General features: G+C 52.3%; 1 long non-coding RNA gene across 1 annotated transcript; it reads left to right on the forward strand.

The window, feature by feature from the left end:
- Window positions 1-232: 232 nt before the first annotated feature.
- Window positions 233-9,252, forward strand: LOC141568529 (uncharacterized). The gene is made up of 3 exons (XR_012491681.1): window positions 233-391; window positions 4,857-5,733; window positions 7,813-9,252. It is a non-coding gene; the product is annotated as an uncharacterized LOC141568529 (long non-coding RNA).
- Window positions 9,253-9,489: the final 237 nt, after the last annotated feature.

Raw genomic sequence — 9,489 nt, forward strand, 5'->3', positions numbered from 1 at the left:
AAGTTATGCCTGGCGTGTAGGTGTGCTTGGTTCAGTTAAGACCTAACAGCAAAACCTGGCCTGACATAAAAGCCTCCGTTCCGTGAGACTAAGGGGGTGGGAGCACAGAAAGGTGAAGGGGCAGGCGGAAGCCAGCACAGGCTGGAAAGTCGTACATTGTCAAAATGAGTCACCTTCATTCTCAGAGTCGAATGTCAACGGTGACAACCCTCAGTGGGGCAGGAAGCTGGCTAGCACTGGTGTGGTGCCTGTGTGTGCCTGTACTTTCAGTCTGACTGCATCCGGCTTCCTGCCAGGCACAGAAAGAAGTCCAGGGTAAGGAAGACAGTCCCCAAGGAGCTCTCAGTCTAGATGGGGAGACACTGTCAATAGGTCATTTCCATAACATAAGGTAAGGGCTAAGATTGGGGAATGTGCCAGGTGGGTGGAGGCAAGGCTGGGGTTTCTGGAACGTTTCCCAGAGAAGGTGGTGCTGGGGCCTAGTCTTGGAGCTGATGGTCTGAGCTGGTTCCAAGGGGCCCCGGCATCTGCTGCTCCGGAGGCTCCGGCCCACACTTCCTTTGCCAGGTCACACGTCTCCCAGGTTTTGCTGTCTTCCCTCCTACTCGCTGTGGGGACAGAGCCCCAGAAAGCAGTTTCCAGGCTCTCGGCCTCACATGGAAAGGTGCTGGCTCAGGTAGTAAATGGCCATCAACTGTGATTGGATGGCCATCAGCTGTGGCTAGTTGGCCGTCAGCTGTAACCAGTGAGCCATTGGCCACTAATATAACTGCTGTGGCTACACTAGCAGAAAATGGGGGCCAGCAAGAAGGTGGTGGCTGAGCTAGCAAGCGCAGATTGCAGTTAGCAGGGAGGATGGCAGCTAGCAAGTGAGGTTGGTTGACAGAGACAAGTGGATGGCGGGTTGCGGATAGTGTGGCTCCTGCCTCCTGGGTCTCCAACCCAGCTGCCAGCGAGAATATAGTGGCATGACTCCCCTATCTATGGCTCCATGGGTGTTCCTTTTTGGCCTCACCATATCCTGTGTTCCTATGTGGGGAGTGGGAGCAGAGACCCCGAAGGCCTCCCTGCACGACACTTGCCATGGCAGCCCCACGATCCCTGCAGAGGGCAAGGAAGCCTCAGAGCGCACGCCCCACCTGCTGGAACAAGGTGTACTGCAGCCACCTGACAGGACCCCGGGATTCTAGCTAGAGCCCTCCTTCACCCAGATTTTCACTACGGGACTTGGCCCTGCCAACCCGTTACCGGGTCTTTGGCAGCTACGAGGCCACTCTTAAAAGCATTCTCTTTCAAGGTACCTTTAGGCTGTATATTAGACTAAAGTACAAATCCAGGCTGGGGACACGGCAGGGGCCGGCTGTCCCTGGGCTGCACCTGCCTTCACAGAGAAGTAGGAGCAGGGCGCCTCCCAGCCTTTCTCCTCCCACCTCCTTCTCTCATTCTTGGCCAGGTACGTCCACTTCCTTTCCAACTAAAGCTTTAGCAGCAGCTAATTCAAAGAGTAAGAGCAGATCTTTTCTCTGTAAGAAGTATCTCAGAGAGAACTGAAAATCAGCAACTCCCGAGGGGCTGAAGGAGAAGTGAGGCGGTCACGTAGTGTATTCTGACTTTCCAAGAAAGGCGGCACGTTCTCCCTTTTCCTGGCCTGTGAGTGCAACTCCTGCTTCCCAGGTAAGATTGCACCTGTAGGGTCTCACGACAATGGTGGGAAAGCTTGGCCTTGGCTCTGCTTCCTCTCTCCAGAGCAACACACCTGCAGGGAAAGCCTCCATTGTCTCGGAGGGAGAGACCCCTTCTTCCCTCTCAGCTCAGCAATGTCTGTTTCTGCCCTGATTTGTCCACCCAACTGCCGGGACTGAGCCAGGCTGCATCTCTCCATTTTCTCAGATGAAGTACGTGGTTTGACTGCTCCCTCCACCATAACCCCTGCCCTCCACACACACACACATACCAGGGACCCTGGAAGCAGCCCAACAAGTTGATCCTACTCAGCCAAGTTTGACAAAGTTTGAACAAGAAGCCCTGAATAAACCGGTAGTCTCTTCCCTCCCAATAGTTGCAGCCAAAGGTGCCACTGGCCAGCTCAGCAGCTTCCCCACAGCAGCTGCTTGACACGTGTGCACATGCACACCCATTCCCAGAATCCTTCCTTGACTTGAGCTGGCGTGACGAAAGGACAGGGGCCATGCTGAGTGTGGCCGGCGTGGGCACAGTCATGGTGAGAGAGGGCTCCTTAACCCCACGTATTCAACTCCTGGGCTGAAAACAATTGGAAATAGCAGCCAGCTTCTAAAGCTGAGAGCCGAGGGCTAGGAGCTAGGAGCACAGCAAGGTCTCCCTCGCTTAACACCCACTTTCCCTGAGAACTGCAGCCTTAGAGGGACCTGGGGTATCCTCCAGTCCAAGCCCCTGGGGCCCAAAGGCGGAGTGACTTCCCCAGGTCAAAGTCAGCGTGAACCCTAAGGCAGACCCACAGCCCCCAGGCAGGCTCCCAGAATCAGATGTCTGTACCATCACACAACCACTGGTGCTTCCCAATTCAGGTGCACTGAGAGGAAAAGAAAGAAGAAGCCTGAAGGAGACTCACAATGATGGGCAGAGCGCTCGTCTAGGACCCACCCCAAGCTGTACTGCAGAAATCAATCACAAAGTATTTATTGATCAGCAACGACATGCTTAATGTTTTTCAAGGCAGAAGGGAGAAGGGGGAGAGGAATAAGACAGGGAAGCACCTCGTGCAGTGTCCGCTCCAGAGTCACAGCATGGGCGCCTATGAAACGCTTGCGCAGGGCACTGCACCACACTGAGCCACGGCAATGATACCCGACAGTCACCGTTTCGTCGCGCCAGGGGTCCTGTGCTAAGCTCCTGCCTTGCATTTAGCTCCTTCAGTCCTCACCACAGCTTTAGAAGTCGGCACTTCTTCCTACTATTGTTTTCAGATAAGGAAACGGAAGTACAGAGAGGTTAAGTCCAAGGTCATGTACCGGGTGAGTGAGTGGTCGTAGGAGTGTTCACTTAACCACCAGCTCATGGAAGACGCAGGACACGCTTATTCTCTACCCACCTGTGGCGCTTCTAAGCGGTGTGACTGGAGATCTTTCAACAAGTTACTTAAGTTCTCGGAACCCGTTTGAAACTGGGGGGACACTGACGAGTCGGCACTGCGGCTGTGAAGATTAATCCCACCCAGGCTCGCAGAGCCCCGAACACTCACCGTCCACACTGTGTGACACAGCCCTTCCCCCAGAAAGCTCGGTGTAGGGGCAAGAACGAACTCGCATATGAACCCCAAAATGAGCAGTGCTTCCACACCTCACTGTGGGGGTAGACAGTTCATACGAAAGCACACTGAGAACTGGGCCCAAAGTGTGCGCTTAGCAAATATCAGCCATTATCACGATTATCGTCCCTATGTCATCACCAATATTATCACTGGTATAAAAACTTGCTACCAAGGGGCTTCTGAAAACCAGGCTGGAGGATTGAAGAACGCTTTATGAGGGGTTGCAGGCTGGGCCATGAAGGAAGGCTAAGATTTCTAGGGCCACTGACAACAGACAGAACTGCGGCCTCAGGAGCCAGACACACAGGGTTCTGGCCTCCTAAGCGGCAGTGAGAGAGACCTGTCCAGGCCCCAAGCTGGGGCCAGTGGAATAGAAACGAAGCCCTTCTCGGTGGCCCAGTCTTGGGACCACCGGCCCTGGGGAGGTGTCTGGCCTTCCTGAGAAGTGATCTCATCATCTGTGAACTAAGAAAGCGGCTTCCAGGAGCCTAGCAGGGCCACCCCCTGCAGCACCCCTGAATAGAGTAGGGTACCCTTCCCCAAGGAGCCCCCAGATAGGTCCACAGCAGCACCCTCTCCCCCTTTTCCCACCTGCCCTGAGCCCCAGCCAAGCCGGCAGCTGTTGAGGGTTGGAGGTGGGATTTGCTTGCTGTTTACAGTGCTGCCTTATTATTCTCGGGCCCGAAAGCTTTCCCGGGTATTAAATTCCAGCATCGAGTTGGCTGTTTGTGCTCCCAAGTGAAGGAAGGAGAGGGAGAGAGAGCGCGCTTTAATGCTCTGCAGAAAGTGGAGCTTGAATCATTTATGAACGGGCGTCACAGGAAGCCCGGAGCCCGTGTGGGGACAAGGGTTACCTCCAGGAGGCAAATGTTTATTGCGGATCTTACTGTCCAGCTCTGCCCTCCCCCCAGCAATCCATAAGCCCTTGTTAGCAGGACAACGGGACTTGTTCCCTTCATCATTAAAGGACATCCTGGAAGCGGGGGATGTTGGGAGGGGAGGCCGTTCACTATGTTAGAACAAAGCCAGGACAGGCAATTATCTTTCTGTGAGAAGAGAGAAGCTCATCCTGGCCGCCAGGAATTATCTAACTTTGGCTTTGTTCTTGTTGAAATGTTTTTAAAACGATCTGTGAACTCTCCTGGGGCGGGTGGCCCAGGTGTTGGGGGAAGCCTGCTGGCAGGTGAGCTGCTTCAACTGAACAAACCCAAGCGGGTTGTGGCTTCCAGCCACTATTTTTCAGCCTCACCTTCAGCTGGGGCAAGTGCAGATGTAGTCAAAGAGCTCCTAGGATTTATTTTATCCTTGGAGCCACTAGTGAACCCTTTCATTAGAAAGGTTATAATGGGAAAACAGAATGTTTAATTTTAGAATCATGGAATTACAATGCTGAAAGGAACAGGAGGGAAACAGAACGAGACTGAGTGGCTTGAGCATCTGGGAGCAGGCCCTTCTCCCTGCTCACACCACCCCCTCCCTTCTTCTTCCCTAAGCAACTTGAGAGACACACAAAATAAAATGCAACTCTCGCTCCTTTTCATGACTGAAAGGACTTTGTCATTTCCAGGTGCCCTGGACGAAGCACCCACTTCCTGCGCATGCCCTTGAGGTAGCCGAGACCCTGAAGTCTAGAAAGGACGGAGCTCCCCCCACCGCTGGTCTGGAACCCGGGTGGATGTCTGCCCGGTCCTGCAGGCCCCCTCCAAGCAACACTACAACCCCAGTAGGACCAAGAAGTCCGGCCTCCGAGCCCTGGAAGTGCCTTTTTCCACATCTGGGGAAATGGGGTGAGCTCCCTGATCTGCTGACCCCCCAGAGCTGTCGGGAAGCTCCTAGGGACAGTTTTGGTGATGGCCCCTAGCATACTGGAAAGCAGGGCCAGCGCTCACGCATGCTCTGGCTATGTCACCAACGAGCTGTGGGACTTGGAGTAACTTCACCTCCCTGCCCGTCAGTTTCCTTATCCTCAACGTGAAGCCCTGATGACTCCCGAGGTCTCCCCAGCACTGTGATTCTGGGCTGGTACGAACCCCATGCCCTAAGACTCCTGGGCCTAGCTGGCCTTTGGAAGGATCTGAAGGAGTCGGGAGAGGGGACCTCAGGGGTATCTGTCCAGCCTGCCAGGAGGGAGACGAACCCACTCTTAGCAGGAGCCTGGTGCCAGCAGGGGGCACTGGGATAGTTACCCACAGACTCCTCCCAGGTTGGGCCCAGGCAGTCTCTCCAGCAGTGAACGCCATGTTCCAGCAGCAAGAACTTCCATGACTGTCCCTCAGGTTCCGGGGACAGTGGGCGGACTAAAGTGTCATCCTCACCTGCCAGCTGGTTTTCCCCCAGAGGAGAAGAGTTTCTCCTTCTCCCTACTTTTTTAAGCTCAAAGCTCCCTCCTGGAAACATTCATCACCGAATGCCCCGGCCAAGTCACTCTGGACCTCTCATGAAGTGTGAGTTGTGTCTCGGGCAGGCCAAATGCGTGGGGAGAGGGTGGTGTGTGCACTGGGGTTGGGAGCGGCAGGAGCACAGAGCCCGCGGGAAGTCCCCGAGCATGTGTCCCAGGATGGCCCCAGACAGGAGGCTAAGCGGGCTCAGCAAGCCCAAGGAGCTGACATGCAGGGAGATGAGGCAGCGACAAGAAGATTCTTTTAGCAGAATGCAGAGGGACACACACGGAAAACTGCCCAGGGAGTTAGGAATGAAAGGCCGTCCGCCAGCTGGCCCTACCTGGGGACCTCAGCTTGGCATCTGAGAGCACAGCAGGACAGGGGACTTCTCAGGACACACTAGATTGCTGGCAAACGGACTCTATCTTTGGAGGGGGGAATGTAAAATAGAGGGGGAGGTTGTTGATTTGAAGCTTTGGGGAAAAATATCTACTAACTTCCCCTTCCTAGGTCTGGGTGTCCTGGCCTTGAACCACCTTGAACTTGGTGGTTCCTAAAGCCCCTCCCAGCTCTGACATTGTGGGATTCTATGGTTATTGTTTAAGACAGATGGATGGATAGACAGATAATGAATGGATGGATGGGTGGGTGGGTGGATGGATGAATAGATGGATAAATGTTGAAACAGTAAGACAAAAACTGAGAAAAGAAAATGAGAGAGAACCGCTTGAGGAAGAACAGGCCCGCACAGGATGGGGAGGGCTGTCCACTTCTTCCAGCAGCTGAGCTTTGGAGAGTGGGATAGAAACTCTGGAGCTGATGCCGTGTTGCAATTAGAGGCATTAACTTGTCAAGGCCGACATCTCTATAATTCCTCAGCCGGGTCACAGGAGGCCCCGGTCAGGGGGAGCCCTTTGCCTCTCAGTTTCGAGATGGCTCTACAGGCCCTGGCACACTCAGAACCCTACCCTGGAGAGCTCAACCCTAAGAACAGAGGACCCTCACGCCTCTAATTGCACTGACCACACAAGAGAAGGCCGAGAGGTTCTGGGCCTGCGGCCACAGCTGAGTCTGCGCTCGTGCCTAAGGGGCAGGGCCAGCCCCGGCGGGAGGATTAATGGCAGTGATTGAATATTTTATAAGTGGAATATTGTGTATTTTCCAAAACCAAATGGAATGTCATTTCTTTTTCCAAGAGAGATGGGGAATGTCACTGTCCTCGTTTCCCATTCAAACCACATACTCGGTGGCAAGCAAGATGAATGGGACTGGGTGTTTCCCAGGGAGCAGAGGAGAAAAAGAGAAAGAAGATCCTTCTTCACTTTGTCCTCTCCCTGCGAGCCTGGCCCCTCATCGCTGCCTCCCTCATCACCCAGTACTTGAACCCACTGTCCCTTGGACCACTCCAGCAGCCAGCTGGGGAAATGTCCCCTTCCCTCACCCCTGTGTGGTCTCTGTACTGCACGGAGGTCAAATCACAAGGTCACTTAATCCATCCTTGTTTCCAAGAAACACAGAGTGTCAGACATGGAGAATTTGCTCCCCGAGCTTCCTTGGTGTTCTCAAGTCCAAGGTCTTATTTTCATTAAGAACGCCTCCCTTTGGTCTAACTGAATTCCATGCTGCTGCAGATACAGGCCATGTCCTCTAAACGTTGATGTTCGTGGAGAAGGAACTATTCTTGGCCTCCCTCTTTAGGGCGGGAGCCCTGCCTGTTCTTGATGTGAAAGTCTTTGAGTCTGAAGTGCTTCGTAAACCCTGGACCTCCTAACCCATCCTCTCGAACGAATTACTGGCCCATGCAAATGGAGCTATTTGATGAGTGCCGGAATGGCAAGAGGTCCCTTCCTTCCCCAACACCCCGTTACAGGCTCCAAGGCCACCCACATGCTCCGCTGCTTTACATTCGCCCTGCAATCTTTCATGCCAGTTGACTTTTCCTCTCCAAATCCCCTTTCACATTAAACACAAACCCACACACTCTGTCCCATTTTACTTTGAAATAAATCATAAGCCCATGCCAGAAACAACTCAGGGTGTTCTCTGGAATTTGTAAACAGCGTTAAAGTCTTGTGGGAAATGTCACAGAGTGTTGGTCTGAATTTATTAAGTAATTTCTCGGTTTAAAATATATCTTTGCAGCCTGCTGTCGGGCAGCATTAACCTCGAATGGAATTTTATCCACTCTGGATCACTCGGCGCACTCCCATCCCAGCGTACACGTTCCCAAGCTCGTCCTGGGAGCTTCCCCAGCCAGGTGCATTCCAGACACGCCAGCCGTGCCCCTGCTTTTCAGAAGAGGCTCTGGGGCTCGAAGACCACCAATTGTTCTGTATTTCTGACGGTGTGAGTTTGCCATCACCCTGCACACACGGGGATGTAGCTGAACTTACAAATGTTAGTAGCAGCTATGTCTGGCTCACACCAGGGGCTGACCAGGGAATGGCTTGAGGAAGGGGTTTTGTCCCCCCAAATCTCCATCAGCTCCAAAGCTACCTTCAGCAAACGGACTCTTTACAATAAAACCAGGACTGACTGTACAAAATAGCTTCAGGACAAGTCCCTTAGCCTGCCTCCACCTCTGCAACCAGTGGTCATCTTTAAACCCCTCCTTTATAGAAACTTTGGCACCGGCCTTGGGATTTTGAACTCAGGATTCAGTCAGTCAATAAAATTATCTGTGAAGAGCAGCTTGTGTCTTTCCCAGGCACTGGTGTCCTCTACCTGTGCCCTAGGGCCCGCTTGGTTGCAGGAACCATCCTGACCAGGGAAGGGAGTGTTTCGGCAGCATCAGCCCAGCATGTGTTGGGCCTGGATTGGTCATGGTTTTCTAAGCCCACTATCCAGGGTAGCTAATCCCCAGGCCTGTCACAGCTCTGAAAGCCAGCTTTTCTCTGCTCTGCACTACACAGAAGATAGTATAACATACTGGTCAAAAATCTGGACCCTGGAATCAGACAGAGTTGGAATCCCACTTCTGCTACCTACCAGCTGTGTGACCTTAGCCAGGTTGCTTAACCACTCCAGGCTTCAGTTTCCCTATCTGTGTAATGGTGATACTGTTAGTGCCTATCTCATAGGAGTGTCCTGAGAATGAAAATAATCTACGTAAATTGCCTAGAACAAGGCATAGTTGTTGTTTTTACATAATGACTTATTGGTGATCATTAAGAATTACTTACTTTATTATCTTTAAAATACTTGCTATTATTTCATTATCTGGCTGTCAGCGTCCCTTCACTTCCCTCTTCTAATTAGACATACAAGTTGCTCCGCCTCTATAACTGTTTACTGTCTGGTGACCGGGGAGAGAATCAGTAGCTGGCTCTCCATGCTGAGATGTGCCCCACACCTGCTTCCCCCTGGGCTCTTCCTGTACACCCTGCTCTGCAGACAAAAGTCACATTTGGTTCTGAAGAGCTTTGCATTTTTGGAACTGAAGGTAAAAGCTGCCCACCCTGCCTTCTTCCCAACAGACTCCAGGAGCCTCTCTTCATATGAGCGGGGCCAGCAGCTCCCAGGTGGTGCGTGAGGGACCAGGCAAAGGGAGTTGAAAGTCTTAGGAAATATTGAAACTCTATGTCTGAGGGCGCATGTTTGCGTGACATATAATTAACAAATAAAACTGGGATATATGTAAAGTGTACAACATGATGATTTGATATGTGTATACGACATAAAAGGATTCCGCCATCAAGTTAATTAACACATCCATCACCTCGCACAGTTACCTTTTTTCTTTTTTCTTGTTGGTAAGAATGCTTCACTTCTCCTCTCAGGAAATTTCAAGTCTACAATACAATATTATGAACTGTAGTC

The sequence above is a fragment of the Rhinolophus sinicus genome, linkage group LG14, assembly GCF_036562045.2.
Source record: "Rhinolophus sinicus isolate RSC01 linkage group LG14, ASM3656204v1, whole genome shotgun sequence".
Classification (NCBI taxonomy): Eukaryota; Metazoa; Chordata; class Mammalia; order Chiroptera; family Rhinolophidae; genus Rhinolophus; species Rhinolophus sinicus.